The 17347-nt window shown below is 37.2% G+C and overlaps 1 protein-coding gene across 4 annotated transcripts in view; it reads left to right on the forward strand.

Annotated features, from left to right (window-relative positions):
• Nucleotides 1-17347, forward strand: part of TBC1D22A (TBC1 domain family member 22A) — a 188155-nt gene that overhangs the window by 15247 nt on the left and 155561 nt on the right. The gene's annotated exons all lie outside the window — the stretch shown is intronic.

The raw sequence follows: 17347 nt of genomic DNA on the forward strand, positions 1-17347 counted from the left end.
ATGTCTTTCTTGTGCTGGGGATCCTAGGGCTGGATGCAGTACTCCAGGTGGGGTCTCATGAGAGCGGAGTAGAGGGGTGGAATCACTTCCCTCGACCTGCTGGCCATGGGTTTTTTTTTGATGCAGCCCAGGATATGGTTGGCTTTCTGGGCTGTGAGTGTGCATTGCCGGCTTGTGTCCAGCTTTTCATCCACTAGTACCCCCAAGGCCTTCTCTGCAGGGCTGCCCTCTACCCATAAATCCCTCATTCTGTATTGATATTGAGGACTGCCCCAACACAGGTGCAGGACCTTGCACTTGGCCTTGTTGAACTTAATGAGATTTGCATGGGCCCACTCCTCAAGGCCTATCAAGGTCCCTCTGGATGGTGTCCCTTCCCTCTTAATGAATCAACTACACCACTCAGCCTGGTGTCATCTGCAAATGCACTGAGGGTGCACTCAATCCCACTGTCTATGCCATTGATGAAGATATTAAACAGTACTGGTCCCAGTATGTACCCCTGAGGAGCACCACTCATTCCTGGCTTCCACTCAGAACTGAGTCATTGACTGTAACTCTTCCGAAGCAGCCATCCAGCTAATTCCTTATCCATCTAACAGTCCATCCATCAAAGCAGTATCTCTGCAATTTAGTGGCAAGAATGCTATGGGGGGACTGTATTGAAGGCCTTACAGAATCAATATCTTCAAGTAGAAAAAAAATGTAGATTTGCATTGTTTTCTTTTAGCAGGGATTTGTTAATTTTGACTTGGGCAAAGACTCCTGTTCCAAGTTCCAAACACCACCTATCACTGAATTAAGTTTTTATTGCAAAAAAAAAAGGCTAAGATTGAACAGGTGGAGATCCTATTAACAAACAAAATAATCTTCCTCTTTTCTCAGTTCTGAAAAAGGAGCCTATACCCTAAATCTTTGCCTTTTTCTTTTTTTTTTTGTTCAGGAGCTTTGGAGTATGGCTTGATTAATGAACAGATATGGGACCTTGTGGAGTACACAGAAGAGCCCTAGTTCTGAGGTTCAGGACTTCTTTCAGGAAATACTTGCCTGTAAATCGAGGAGCTCTTATCTGATTTGTGTTAGTATCAGTTGCAGCAGCATAGCATAGAGAGTAAAACTGTTTCTTTTTGTGCTGAAGTCCACAGAGAGCATTCTAGGTTAAAGCCATTGATCTGAACACCACTCAAAAAGAAATGTTCTCTTAGTACAGTCTCTAAAACTCCCATGTTATACTCATGGCAGTAGGTTCCTTTCAGTAAGTTGTGGAGCTCTGAAGTAATTCTGTTTCCAAATGGGTTTGGATTTAGAGCATTACAGTGGGACCGTAACTTCAGCTGATGCTAAGGGATTACTGTTTAAAAAAAAAAAAAAAAAATCAACAAAACAACCCCCAAATTATAGTCCAAATTCCTGTGTACACACAAAATTACTTTGGTAGTTACCATTAATTGATCACTGAAAAAAATGAGAATTAGACAGCATTCTACTACAGATTGCAAAATTCATTAATTAAAAGTTTTTTTCATGTCAGATAAAGTTTTATGTAGAGAGATATAAGATCATATACCCCTTATTATATTGATTTGTGATCAGCTGTTCAAAAAATCATCTTTAAGCCTGAGCCATGGGGTGAACAATATGATTCAGAGGGATATTTTACTCTGAATGAGCTGGGAGAAAGTAAGTTACTATGTGCTGAAGTATTCTTGCAGTTTTTCTGTTGGTTGGTTGGTTTTGTTTTTTTTTTTTTTTCCCAAAATTTATTTTTCTTCATTGTGCTATCTCCCTTTCTTTCCTGATTGTGTCATGAAAGCTGAACTTATGCTATGTGCAGTCTGCATTATCATAGTAAGAGAGACTTGGGTGAGAGGTTCAGTGTTCCCTGTGGTAGTCATATACTCTCCAAGGGAGCAGCCTCACCTGTTTCCCCGCCATTGTGCAGCCGACACAGCAGAGGAGGAACTTATTAGGAATGTCAGCAACAAGGCAGTTGAGACCGTTGAACTTTCTTTGGCCCTGGAGCTTTTGAACATCAAAATTAGCCATTTACATGTTGTAATGAGTGGCACATCCTGCTTGTAACTCAGTTTACCAAGACTCAAGAAAGTATGATTAATCCTGTATGTTTTCTTGCCATCACCTCTTCCACTGTTAAAAAAATAGAAACTTAATTCACAGTTAGTTGCTTCATCTGCAGCAACTTGAATCTGTGCATCCATTGAGAAATCAGCATATTAACCTTTCTGCAAATGTTTTGCCTCATTGTAGGAATAACTGTCATTTCCAGAAAATGGGTTGATGCTTTGTCCCTCTGATTTCAGCTTTGTTTGATGGTGAAAAGAACCAGAACCTAAACTATAGTATGAAATTTTCATAAGATTCCCCGATACTGCAGATACTTTTTGAAACATCAGTACAGTCTGTTAAATATGTCTCCTTTGCAGGATAGCGTTCTTCACACATGCAAACAGATTATAATCTGATTTTTTTAAATGCAGTATAACTGGAAATTGTTTTGGAATAAAGTGTGTCAGCTTCAAACATAGCTCTAAAGAAGCATCCTTTGAAATTATAACTTAATAGTTCAGATTTAGAAAATGCCTAAAAGAAAGACAGAATTGTTACTAATTTTCGTGATTGTAAGATGTAACTGAAGAATTGCTTTAAAAAAATACTTACGTTCCCTTGCACTCAGGTCTTGCATTGAAAATTTTTACTATGTGCACTGCTTTTTCAATATGAAAGCCTAATGCCTATTAAGATAGTTATGTTTGCCAGCTCAATCTGGAACAGTGGCTGGTGAAAATGAAGGATAGAACCATTGTAATGGTTTAAGTTTGAGAAGTATGTGGAGGAAAGCTTAAATATGAGAAGTGTTTTCTATGAAAATGTACTTCCAAAGTTTGAGCCTTCCTTTTATATTTAGAAGGAAATCCAGAACTGGAAGATATATATAAAAATATATATATAAAGCAGTTATTGCATGGGAAGGTAATTGCAGTGGAGCGTATTTCACCGTGTGTGTTGTGCTGCCCTCCTGTTACTGATTATTGGTTAGATATGCCCTCATATGTGTTTTAGCAATAGTGGATATCTACTCTGGAGATGTAATGCATGTTTGCAGTTAGCTGAGAAAACCTTAGGTGGATTAGAGATTATGGGCTAGCCTTTTACAGGAATTTGATGTAACAGAGGTGGGAAATTAGGGAAAAGCTTTTAAACCCTATCCTGAATGTTTAAAAAAATTGTAGCTCTTACTGTTATGAGTCTTTACTCAATATTGTATTGGAAATATTATGTTCAGTTTAGGTATAGATGAGGTTCTTTGACAGCTAAGTGTTTGTTCTTGGTCAGTGCTGACAATTAAAATGAGAGTAAAAGGATTTCTCATTGTACATACTAGCATTTTTTCATTTTTTTTTGTGGACTGTGAGCTAAGTGCAGCTTTTCCACCTCCCTCAGTGCTTGAACACAAGCTGAAATTCAGCCTTGTTTCCTGTCTTTCCAAATCCATGAAACGTTTAGGAGGAATGCACTACAGTCCCAGTAGTCTTCTCACTTTGAGTTGATTGGCAGATATTAGCTCTCCTTAGAGGCATGAAATACTAAAATGTCAGATGCCTGAAAGTGGTACAGAATTCACTATGCTAACATGAACAGAAGGAGCCAAATTCAGTAGTTGAAAGACAATCGGTAAACTATTTTGGATGACCAAATCAATACATTTATTTTGCAAGATTGTCTGCTTTTTTATTTGACTTTTCCAAGCTCAACTTTGAATGCATATGGAGGAAGTGATCCAAGAGCAGAACTGCAGCTTGTTAGGTGTATTCCATGTGAAATTCTTTGCTGGATCAGGATCCTCTTTATTCTGTACATCATGGATTTTATCAGCAGTTTTCCTCCTAAGCCAAAGATATTGAGGGAATTTATAAAAAGAAAGGAAGTCTTTGCTTTTCTTATGTGGTAAATAAACATACATTGTATGTAGACTTACTGGGTTTGCTTTTTTTGTTAATGGGGGAAGCTGTCTAGTACTAGCTCTTGTGAATAATCACATGAATTTTGTGGCTCAGTAATCTAGACACGTATCTATTAATTCTGATTATTTTGGTTGTCCTTTTCTTGTACTATAGTTTCACAGAATCGAGAACACTCTAATAGCCAATGCCAGTTAGATTGCATTTTTGAAGGTAGATATTGCAATAGTGTTTTTTCTTTTTAAAGTCTGTTTCTTTAGTTTGTTTTGTAGGAGTCTTTTCTTAATAACATGAAGCTTTAATGTTATAATAAGTAAATTTATGCCTTGGTTATTTGTTCCAAAAGCCTATGAATATTTTTTTAAAAAAAGGTATGGGGGGATGGAACACAGCTGACATAGTCCAAAAGTAAATATTACTTGGTGTTCACTTAAAAACTGGATTTTTCTTGTGATTGGTCAACAGACTGCAAAATTCCATCTTCTCCCCAAACAAGAGTAATTAATACTGTCTGTTATTTCTAAATAGGTGGGAAAATTGTCTCTAATTAACTGATACTGTAAGTGGTATTTCCTATTTTCTCTATTTCTGTATAGAGAGATACCTTAGGTCTACTTGGAAAGTTTGTTAGAGACTGTTTGAATGGTTTTAAGGTAAAAATAAAAACAGTTGATGATGCACAGAAATTGAATGGTGCAGGAGAACTATGAAAAACTATAATGCCATTTAAAATCTTCTGCCGGCATAGTTGTTCTCCGTTACTTATTTTCATAATTTACATTGTTGGCTTCACTTGTTGCAATTCTTTCTTAGCGGTTTTATTAATCTTCCTTTTGCCTTAGTTTTCCTAATCTTCTGTTCACTTGGTTTCTCATACCTTCTAACACCAATCTCATCTACTTCTGCTTCTCCACCTTTCTACGTGAAACAGTGGACAAGGTGTACTTTTGTGCTCTTTTCTAGCAAAAGTCCTGAAAAGGGTCTTACCCTGTATTTACAACACTGGATTGGACTTTATTTTCTGTTTTCTGCATGCATTCAGAATAACTCTTTGTTCCATTGAGAAGATTAAGGGCAGTGTTTGCTTGAAAAAAAATTTAATGAAGTGCCTAACAGAGCTATTATTCATTTTGGAAACCAGTTACTGTGGTTGCCATAGTAATAACAAGCCCTCTATTAAAGCTATTTTCTATATGTACTGCCTGTATTGTAACATGCTGTTGGGGGAGCTGCAGTTCCGTGAATCTATGCTCTTGAAAGAATTTTCCAGCTTTGTATAGTTAAATTATCCAAGGAATTTATGTTATAGGAACATAAAACATGTAAATCTAGTTTATCATATCTATCGTAGAGTTGTTCATGCAGGCCATCACTTCATGTAGCCATTTACAGTAATCTCAATGAAACAACAGCTGTATCAAGAATGAATAATGCATACAGAGAAATTTTGAACTACTTTAATATTTCTTGACTTATTATTTATTTATTTGTAACTGATAGAATGATGAGCTTCTAGTTCCAAGAAAAATACTTGTAGAGTTGGTTGTTTCCCCTCATGTGTTTTAGGTGTAATGGGTAATAGCTCTAGTAATAGCTTATGGGGTTAGAAAACTGGTAAATTAATGGGACGTTTTCTTTGTAGAATGCCCCATGAAGTATTTATAGAATATGAAGAATCTCTAAATCTACTGCAATAAAAAGATACTGTCCTGAGACTTCTTTTAGAATAATTGCTTTACACTTTTTCTTCTTCAAAGAAATGTATATCTGACTGTATTGTAGTAAATCAGATAAAACACATTTTTCCAAAATTAAATGAATTATATCAATTTGAAGCATTTATATGCCACGTTATCCCTTCATAATAAGATATCCTAACCCAACAATGTTTCTGCAAAAAATAAATGCTGTCTCCTAAGCAGAAGTGACAGTTGGCTAGTGCTATCAAATGGAGATATTTTTGGTCTAAAATCAGTGGGGAGTTATAAATATTTTGATACTTATTAGTCACAGAATTATGTAAAATTATGAGACAACTCAAGGACAGAGTAGCAATTGGGGTTCAAAGTGTTGCTTCAGAAAGTATCCTTTCAACCTGGGACAAAGTTTATAGGCAAGGTTTTATGAATACTGCTCTTCAGATCTGGCTAACTTCAGCTCTGAATCAGTAGGTTAAACTTAATTTTGTGCTCACATTTTTAGCAAGTGATCATGTCTGTGATAAGAATGTTTTACAACTCTCATTTTTAAACTAATTGTTCTGGAATTTTAAGAAAATGTTAATTGTATTGAAGCAAGGATATTTCTGCAGTACTATCTTGATTGAAAATGTGTGTCTGATTTCTAGGTGTCATTAAAACTCCTTTGTAGAAATCTTGTTCTGGGGAGCATGTTCCCCAGCTCATAACTAGGACATCTAATTCCTTAGGAAATCTACAAGGGGAAAGAGTTAGTATAATGACAATAAATTGAAATTATGCTTTGACTAGGGAGAATGTAATATTTCAACCAATGACAAATAATATCTAATTAACCATTAAACTAAATAGAGGACAAGTTTCAAATATAAGTGCAAGTACATTTCCTTGGTACTCTCAAAGTCTTGGTTGAGGATGGATTTCTTCTAATACCTTGACTTAAAGTGTTGCAAACTATGGGGTAGACATATATAGTCAAATAGACTTTTAGAAGACAGCGATTTCCAAGTTTGAAACCACACCTGTACTTCTATACTGCTACATTCTATACAATAAAAATTAATAAACTTACTGTGTGGTTGGAGTCTATTTGTACCCTACACAGCAGAAACGTGGTAGCTTTAGATTTGTTCTTTATTTGGCACTAATTTAATTCTTTCCTATTTGGCCTTATTAAAAACAGAATCAAGAACACTCTAAGAGCCGAAGACTAATTTGGGAAAAAAGGCATGTCCATGACATCAAGGGTATAGAAATGCTGTGAATATTGTGAATGAAAACAGGGGATAACAAAGCTGTGAAGTTCAGATGAGCATTTCTTTGGAAGAAAAACTAAAATTCAGCCTTTTTTTTGGTGTAAAATATTAGCCATTCCTACTGCTGTGTAAACAATTATAGAAATCAATGTAGAGAAAATCAGTAGTTACCAAAAATTCTTCTGATTTCTCTAATAATAGTTGCATTGGATCGGTGCTTTAGGAATGTTCCCCTCAAAGAAGTAATACCAAGTAAATTGGATTTTGTATTCATCCTTTGCCTTAATAATTAACAGTAATAGATGAGTAAAAATGTTTCAGAAATTAAGTATAACCTGCACCTAGACTCTTCATTTTGACCGTTGTGTATTTTTTTCTGCATTTGATGTCATATAGACAAATTTTTTGATGGTTCTTTTATATTCTACTGATCCTCCTTGCTAAAGATGACCTGGAATAAGAGTAGAGTGCTTAGGTGTTAATGATGAAAGAAAGGTGCTAGTTATATTTTTGCTTGTTGGAGATTGATCAGAGAAGGCTTGTACATTGTGTATTAACAGCAAGGAATATATATTAGGTATATACTAAGTATTATAATAGTATATGATACAATTTCCCTTCTTTTGGATATTATACTAAACTTTATATTAAAATGAAATGAAGAACTCAAACTTCAAGGGCTAACAGCAAGAGTCAAACGACTAGAGTATTTTGATACGCATACAGCTCCAGCTGCATCATTGGACTTTGTCTTTCAATTTACCTTCTTCATCTTAGCAAGTTATTTTTGGCATCTCTTTCCATTAGTTGGCATTGATCCTTTCGTTTTATGAATCCATTGGAATAATCATACACGTTAGGGGGGAAAAGGCAAAAAATTTTCAGGAAAGGAAGGAAATGAAAGCTTCTGCTGGTGGACAGGTTGAAGAGATGACAGATTCTCCATATAGAAAGCTGACAGAAGTTAAAAAAGTAGTGCTGCTTTTTCCAGCCTCTCTCTATCTCTCTGCCTCCTCTTTGTGAAGATGTAGCATCTGTGATGTAGGTGAGAACTATCCAGTCTCTTTGAAGCTGAGAGATGGGTTCCAGGTTTGGAGCTTCTGTGGCTGTCAGGAGCCACGTGGGGCTGGTGAGAACTTTCAAGGCCAGACACTTGGGCATGCACAGGTAAACACAAGGCATTCTTCTTTCTTGGATGCCAGGAAGGATTCTGTATTGGATGTTGTGTGAGCTGACATCTTGACCTGAGTTTTATCATATCAAGGCTGTTCATAAGAGCAGCATATCATACCTGTTTTCTAACAATGTCAAGTGTCTCATTTGCTTCTGTTTGGAAGCATCTTTGGAAAGATGCTGTTTTGGAGGTGCAATCAAATAGTTTTTTCTTTGTGTGACATCTCTGTGGATTTATTTGCTCTTAAGTTAAGCTTCTGACCTCTGTCAGGCATTTCATATGTTTTCATAGCTCTTTTGTGTTCTCAACAAATTCACATCTAGCTATTTCATAGAATCATAGAATCGTTTAGGTTGGAAAAGACCTTTAAGATCATCCAGTCACCATTAACCTAACATTACCAAGTCCACCACTAAACCAATTAAGGGTAGAGTAGCAATTTCATGTTTCCTGGCTTGGTGGATGGATTATTTTTAATGAAAGTAAAAACTAGGAATCATTAAGGTTGGAAAGGACCTCCAAGACCATCAGTCCAACCATCAACCCAACACCACCATGCCCACTAAACCATGTCCCCAAGTGCCATGTCTACCTGTTTTTTAAACGCTTCCAGAGATGGTGACTCCACCACCTCTTTGGGCAGCCTGTTCCAATGCTTGACCACCCTTTCCATGAAGAAATTTTTCTTAATATGCAATCTAAACCTTCCCTGGCACAGCTTGAGCCCATTTCCTCTCGTCCTATCGCTAGCTACTTGGGAGAAGAGACCAACACCCACCACACTACAACCTCCTTTCAGGTAGTTGTAGAGAGTGATAAGGTCTCCCCTCAGCCTTCTCTTCTCCAGGCTAAACAACCCCAGTTCCCTCAGCCGCTCCTCATAAGGCTTGTGCTCCAGACCCTTCACCAGCTTTGTTGCCCTTCTCTGGACACGCTCCAGCACCTCCATGTCTTTCTTGTATTGAGGGGCCCAAAACTGGACACAGTATTCCAGGTGCAGCCTCACCAGTGCCAAGTACAGTGGGGCAATCACTTCACTGCTCCTGCTGGCCACACTATTCCTGATACAGGCCAGGATGCTGTTGGCCTTCTTGGCCTCCTGGGCACCCTGCTGCCACCCAGTTTGGTGTCATCTGCAAACTTACTGAGGGCACACTCAATTGCCTCATCCAGATTGTTGATAAAGATGTTAAACAAGACTGGACCCAAAACAGAGCCCTGGGGAACACTGCTTGTGACTGGTCGCCAGCTGGACTTAACTACATTCACCACAACTCTCTGGGCTGAGCCACCCAACCGGTTTTTTACCCAGCAAAGAGTACACCTGTCCAAGCCATGGGCTGCCAGCTTCCCAAGGAGAATGCTATGGGAGACTGTGTGAAAGGCTGTACTGAAATCCAGGTAAATGATATCCACACCCTTTCCCTCATCCACTAGGCAGGTCACCAGGTCATAGAAGGAGATCAGGTTGGTCAAGCAGGACCTGCCTTTCATGAACCCACGCTGGCTGGGACCGCTCCATAATCTTCCCCGGCATCGAGGTCAGGCTGACAGGCCTGTAGTTCCCCAGGTCCTCCTTCCGGCCCTTCTTGTAGATGGGCATCACATTGGCAAGCCTCCAGTCATCAGGGACCTCCCCTGTTAACCAGGACTGCTGATAGATGATGCAAAGTGGCTTGGCAAGCTCCTCTGCCAGCCACCTCCGCACACTCAGGTGGATCCCATGTGGCCCCATAGACTTGTGAGCATCCAGGTGGTGTAGCAGGTCATTAACTGCTTCCTCCTGGACTATGAGGGCTCCATTCTGCTCCTGGTCCCTGTCTTTCAGCTCAGGGGGCTGAAAACCCTGGGGATGACTGGTCTGGCTATTAAAGACAGGGGCAAAGGTGGCATTAAATAACTCAGCCTTTTCCTCATCCTTCGTGACAATGTTCCCCCCCCCGCATCCAGCAAAAGATGGAGATTCTCCTTGGCTCTGAAGAAACAACTTGCAAAAGGTATAAAACCCAGCATTAAATGCTTTTTATCAAATATACGGGGAGAAGGAGCATTGCCAAAGATTCTGTAGGCCCAGCAGACAGTCCAGTTATAAAAAGAGCACCCAGTGAGGATAAGGCTCTGGCGGAGGAACATAAATAATTATTTAATTTCTGTCAGCATTCAAGAATGTAGGGACGTATCCACTCCCAAATCCTATATTATGGAGAATTAGTCCGAGCATTTGTTTCAAATAAGTGTTATGTTGTAAACCAAAGATATTTTGTCCTTGGTGTACATTTTTACTTCCATGTCTGGTGCTGAGATTTTCTTTCAGAAAGAACAGTCCTTTTAAACCCAGTCCCATAGGATGTGTATTTTATTGTTTGGAATTTCACAACAGCTTAAGCTATCCCTAATTAAAGGAACTGTATGTTTGTTGCAGAATAGTGTCAGGAATGAAAACCAATTTCTCTTGAAACTTGCCAAAATAAAATATTATTCCTCTTTTCTCTTTAATTTTCAAAGAATGACTCCTTAGTTCACTGAGTTCTACAAGTAGTTGCTTATATTCAGCCTAGAAGTGGAGGTTTTGTTTGAAATAGTGCCGTAATGTAAATTCTCTTTGTCAAAACTGTCTTTGCTTGGTCCTGAATGTAGAAGAAAGCTCAGCTGCATCACAGGGTAGAAAGTTTTACCAGAATAAGCTATGTTCCAATTTGTTTGGATAGTTCCTGTATTTGGCCTTAAATGAGTTACTTAAGAGTAAGTGGAGTTTGTGTCCTGGTTGATTTGTCAGTGATTTAATCATATGCTCCACATTTCTGATTCTGACAGTAGATTTGCATCTTTTCTTGTTTTATGCTTGTGGGTTTGTTTTGTGTTTTGTTTTTTTTTTTTCATTTTTTACATGGGTTGTTTTTAGAGGTTGGTACGCACGTTTGTGCATAGATTCCTATTTGGGTCGAGTTGAGGGAGGAGAAAAAAACCCCAAAATACCATTTTTGTAATGTTGTTCATATTGTGTGCTTACGTTGCCTTTACTTGTTCTGACTGATCCCTGCCTTTTTGGCTTTTAAAAGAATATAACCAGTGATAGTGTTACTTATGATATAGTGCTTGCTAGCTTGGGGATTTACTTGACATGGAATCATGGGTGGAATCGAAACTTGTTGCAGGTGTGTTAGGGCTGCAGGCAAATATCTAATCTGCTGACACTGCCCTGCTCAGGGGCTGAGCTAACTCCCTAGGGTGTAGAGAACTACTCAAGGCAACGTGAGAAATTGCTGAACATAACAACCAACAGTGTGAGAAGCTGACAGAGGTTATAGATAGCACCCTATGGGATGCCTGGATTTCACAGATAGCAAAGGGGGAATTGTGTGAGAAGTGTCCTAACAGTGCCGTTGCATGGAGAGGAGCGCTGGGGCTACTTTGGAAGGTGTAGTGTTACAAGACCAACAGTGCCTAGGTAATAATTTCAGAAATACCAAATTTGGGTATAGTTGTAGCTAAACACCAAGGGAAGAAGTTACTGGAGTGGTTTGTTAATTTGGGGCAGAGAAAAAGAGGTAGAAGCATGGTGGAAAAAGATCAAGTAGTGGGAAAAAGGGTAAGGTATGCGACCAGGTGCTGTCGGGGTGTACCTGTTGGGCAGCTTGTGCTTGATCATCACAGCTGGAGTCTGACAATAAATAAACCTGTTAAGACCATACAGTACACGTCAAACCTACTTTGGCTGCCGGGAGGACTTAAGGGAGGAGGGTTTCCTTGGCTGGCAAGGGAACACCTGGGTGAGTTGTTCAAGAATCCTATCACTGGCTTAGTGCCTCTTCCCAGGCCTGTTGTGGAGCCACCACTCCATAACAAGATGGGTATCAAAATAATCTGGTTTATGGTGCCTCTGGTAATTCACTGTCAATAGTATTAGACTGGGTGGTAGTTTTTGCTTTTGACAGTCATTGAGAACTTGTAATAGTAGAATTGTATCTTGTCTGCTTTTGTAGACTAGAAAATTGGAGTTGCATGTAAATCAGATTAATGGCTCCATCTTCTGCTTACTTCAGGAAAATTGCTAAAGTTGCTGTGACTTAAAACTGTAGCATATGAGTTTACAAATTTGCCTTTTAATTGCAACACTGTTCTTGATCTCAGACTTCTATTATGAAGCTGGATGTTTCTATTCTTTGGAATGCAAAGATTTTGTTTTAACTTGAACTTCTTTGATAAATGTCTGTTTAAGGCCAACTATCAAGATTTTCTAAAGATGTTCACTTAACACCAGGATAACTTCATAATTTCTCTGTTTGGGAGTTTCTGTGTCCTTCATTCTGCTGCTCACCATCTCCCCTCTCTCCATCCTGAAAAACTGGTCCCTCAAAGCTATCACTGTAAAGAACTGATCCCCGAGAGCCAAAAAGCCCATTCCAAATAGTAATGTACTCTGACTTTTGTTATGTTTTGAAGTAGGAGACTGTAATTAATCTTTTCCTGATGTAAAAAAAAAAAAATAAAAAAAAAAATCCTATTTCTCAGTTTTCACTTCAGTAGTGTCCATCTGCTCTTCTTTGAAGCTCTCCTTAATGAAGCCTGTTCCTCTCCAGCTGTGTTCCGTACACCAGCCTTGCTGAGTGTCATGGCAGAGCTGTTTGCATGGTTTTTTTTTGTCATCGGTATTCTTGGTTTTTCTTTGGAATCCATTAGTGCCTTTTTTCCATTCATGAAATCCCATAGCTCTTTGACTTTAAAACTTTTTGTTTTCTGTCCTTAGTGTATCAGCAGCCAGTCTCTATGCTGTTGCACTTAATGTGTCTCTGTGCCCAAGCCTCGTTTTTTATCATGAATGGCCAATCTCGGGTGCCATTTTCTATTTAGTATTAGTGAAATTTGGGAGTCACTTATTTAATATCAGAGAATTTCAGTTGCTTATTACGTCTCTTTCCCATTGAATCCCTCGTGCTTTCAGTGACAGCATACTCATGATGAAGTATATTTGTTGTGCCAGCCTGTGATATGTAGTTCAATTTAAACTTCACTCTCTCTCTTAATCAGTGTTTATAGTCTGCGCAAGTTCTGCTTTCAGTGTTTCTTTGAGACTTCAGTTCACACTGAACTCCAGTAGTATCATGTTTTTCTAATGTTACTGATCTTTTGGTCATCCTATATTCTTACAGTTCCTATCAACTCCTTGAGATGAAGGTTAAGGGAGGAATTTATTGGTATAGCACCAAATTTCTGGGAGTTACATGTATAAGCATGCTTTTGTGCTTCCTCTACCTGTGCATATTTAGTGTGCAGAAGTACTCTGAGCTTCTTAATGCTTTTTTGAAAGTATATGCTGCTGCTGCTGCTTATATTTTGCTTAGAGTCTGATATATTACAACTGTTTTTCCTGATTTTATATACTGTATACCCTTCATATGTATCTCAAAAAGCTGTGGAAGAATAATATATTTCTATAGTAAGTTGCCAAGTCACACAAAAACATAGTCTTGTTTTATTTTTACAATACAGAGACAAGTAATAGAAATAATAATTCTAGTCAATGACTCTCAAGCTGATGGTTAAAAACACATGGATTTTGTATTATACAATGAGAAAATTTACTATAACATTACATATGATGTCTACTTGCTTCATAACATAAAATACTTTTCTAGAGTGGGACAAATCTTTTAAAAAGGGAATATAATAAAAGAATAATCATGTTTACAAATGCAAACAAATATGAAGGTTTTAAAAAATTATTGGGTAAACAGAGTGACTATAGTTCTTAGCAAAATTGCCTAAGTTACAAAACTAATTTAGAATTAACTTGGGGTTGGAATTAACTTGATACTTAAGAAATAAAAAGCGTTGTTTCAACAAAAAAGTAAAGATAAAATTTTCTTGTGAGAAGTTGTTATAGCAGGACAACTGTGTTCAAAGTTAACTAAAAATAACGAAGACCATATGAAAAAAACCCTGCAAAATTTGCTGTCTTGACTTCATTTTTATTAGCCCTATCAGCAGTCTGGTGTTTCTAAGTTAACACTAGAAAATAGCCCAAGCTGTAGGGAGGTAACATGACACCAAGAATAATTTCATTAAAGCATATATTTTGTCTTTAATGTTTCTGGTGTATTTAAATGTAGTTTTGTGATATACTGGTCCTCTACAATAGCTTGTCTTTGTGAAACTGAGTAGAATTTTATTTTTGTCATGACAGTTCTTGTTACAGGCTTTAGTTTATAGAAGGGTAATGAACATGTGGACTTCATGTAATTTTTTTCCTTTCTAATGCACATTCTTAGATGTTAATTTTAAAACATCTGTGATGCAAAAAGTTGTGGTTAAATTTATTGTTACAGTTTGATATAAGAAAGCAAGCAAGAAAGCATTGATCTCTGGGATTATTTGGAGATCAAGAACAAAAAACAAGTTTGTTCCTTTGAACATATTTTAAATATTTATTTAGATTTTTTTTTAAGCTACAGTTCTGTTTTAAAGATGGCACCACCTTTTAGTTAATAATTTAAGGTTTTCTGAACTATACAGTGAATTACATTGGACAGCGGTTGAAGACAGGTGTGAAATTTCACTTGATGGTTTGAGGTAAGATGCAGCTGAAATACATAGGAATGACGGCCACAAAGGAGGAAAATAAGGAAAAAGGAAGTCTAGAGAAGAGGGTGAAATGGATAAATGGGACTTGGGAGTGATCTGTAGGCAGGAAGCAGAGGTTAGGAAATTAGTGTTAGAAGGGATGAAGGTTTTCTTCTTGTTTTGTCGTCATGCTACTATCGAGGAACTTTGGTATAAGAGTGGACTTCGCCACTGTTAGTACTATTTTGTATGTATCTGAGTAGGTGCTGCTTCTGAGGTACCTCTGTGCTTAAAGAAGGGGAAGTAAAAAAGTTCTGGTGCCTTGCCATATGTAGATCTTCTCTGAACCCAAAATAGCTCTCAGACTGCCAGTTTGGGTTTCCTTGACTGAAGCTGCCTTGTGTTTTTTGTTTTGGAGTTGGGACCTGTAAAATGAGCTTAAATTTGTTTCTGCCTGGTAGTGTATGTTTTTATTTCCAGGTTAAAGAGCAGGCAATAATCTGCCTACGCCAATTAATAAAGGAGGGGAAGAACTGGCATTACAATTTTTGTGCAAAGAATATTTGCTGTAAATGATCAGCATGTTGGATAAGGATGGACTGTAAATAAGAACGAAAATAAAATGTAATCAGTTACAGTGAGTGTAGTTATGTTAGTAACTCTGTAGTCTATGTAATCTTACTGTTGTCATAGACATGATGGATGGGCTACAAGTACAAGAAAATACAAGGCTGAGGAATCTTTTGTTTGCTGGAAATCAAATAAGTCAGTTCATATTTGGTGTGTTCTTATACTTTTTCCTTTAGTATTTGGTATTCTAGTCTTTGGTTTGCCCAAGGTATACAACTGAATTTATCTTTGGTCATGCTCAATATGATCTTCCTAAATGGTTAGGTATTCTGTTGTTTTGGTACACTTACACAGTATTACATGTCTAAATATAATTTGCACCGATAGAAAATAACCTTGACTTATTAATGTACTTTTACTTTAACAAGGTGGCACCTTGACGACCTTTTATTTCTTCTTCTATAGGAAAGATATAAATTAGTTCATTTAAAAACAGAACTACAGAACAAACCATGTCTTTAAGTCAAAAACATATTAGGAGATAGATTTTTTTTTTTTTTTCTCCAATTTTTCTCCTGTGTCAGTGTATTTTGACTTTTTCAGGCAGGAAATGTTGTAGAAAAGAAAAGCATCTATTAATTAAACTTATTTGTCAAATACAATAGTATTTTAAAGCTTATAGACAAAGGTTTCATTGGTGTTATATGAAAGTTATTCTTTAGACTGGATTCAAGGCTTGTGATAGACACATTCACTTTGATATGATGGGCTTTAACGTCTTGTTACTAATATCTGTTCTTTTTCTCTGCTTTTCTGAGTTTCTGCTGTGTTTTAATCCTAATGCGGCATCTGGTCACTGTTTTGCTTGGATTTTGGTGCCGTAGCCTCACCGTTCTGAGTGAGATCTCTGTGCAGCCGCTATTGTCTTGGCTGAGCCTGCTGCTCAAAGTGAGAGGGAAAACATGACTTGGTGAATGTGTATATGCAGTACTGTAAAGTTTTTTCTTACTTGAAGAATTGTTGGTAAGCCCATGTCTGTTTGGAATAGTCATGATTGGTTTGAAGTGACCACCCTGAAACCAGTCATCTACCTATGATCATAACAACCTTTCATTGCTGCTTCCTGCCAATTTTCCTCTCTCTGTATTTTCTGTAAGTAAAAGAGATGGAAATACAAATTCATCCCCCTGGAATTTTCTTTTCCATGATTTATTTAACTTCATATTAATCCTGTAATCTCATTTTAAGACAAAATGGATTTTGCAAGTATCACTTCTGCTATCATGCATCGAAAATAAAAAATAGGGCACCATAATGATCAGGTAACTTCATACTGCAAACTCCAGATTACTAGAGCTTTTTGTTTGCTTTAGTTGATGCTTCTTTGAGAAACTAATTGCTAATTAAGAATTCTTTTTTTATTAACTATTTAGCATCAATATACTTTTTAAATCAGATTCCTTTTTCTTGGATTATATTATATATATTTTTTAAATATTGTACTGGTTTCAGTGGACTGTGTTTTCATTCCTGGTTAAAAATAGTTTCAAATGTGTCTAGAAATAATTTGCTCTACAATAACATACCACACCTAACATGATAATTTGCATTTCTTGATATTATAGATGCACATTTCTTTCAGAGTAGTAGAAGGGGATTGGGGGTGGGAGGATGAAGACAGGTGTTGCTAATAGGAGTCCTTGTCTTAACAAAAAATAAAGAGAATATGCATCTATAAATAGCCAAAGTCAGTCAATTGTGGTATCCACTCAGAAAGTTCTTATTCTAGTTACTTTCTTCTGTGCTTCATTTTCTTGGGGTGGGTATGTAGAATGTTTTTAAAGTCTTTGTCGAAGTGTAGAATTTGGAAAATACATGCATATGATAGAGACCAAATTCTCTGGAATATGCATAGTTAATTCAAATAGATATATAATTAATTGGAATAAGTAAAACGTAGAATTTTGTTGTTCTGGATTCTTTATCAGGTTCATAATTTAAACTTGTGCAATCTTAACCCATATTTTCTACTCTGAATAAGAAGAGAAAGAGCTACAAGAAGATATCTCATAAAATACTGTTTTCTAGGGACAGTGTTAAGCATCTTTT

The sequence above is a fragment of the Pelecanus crispus genome, chromosome 1 (assembly GCF_030463565.1).
Source record: "Pelecanus crispus isolate bPelCri1 chromosome 1, bPelCri1.pri, whole genome shotgun sequence".
NCBI classification, from domain to species: Eukaryota; Metazoa; Chordata; class Aves; order Pelecaniformes; family Pelecanidae; genus Pelecanus; species Pelecanus crispus.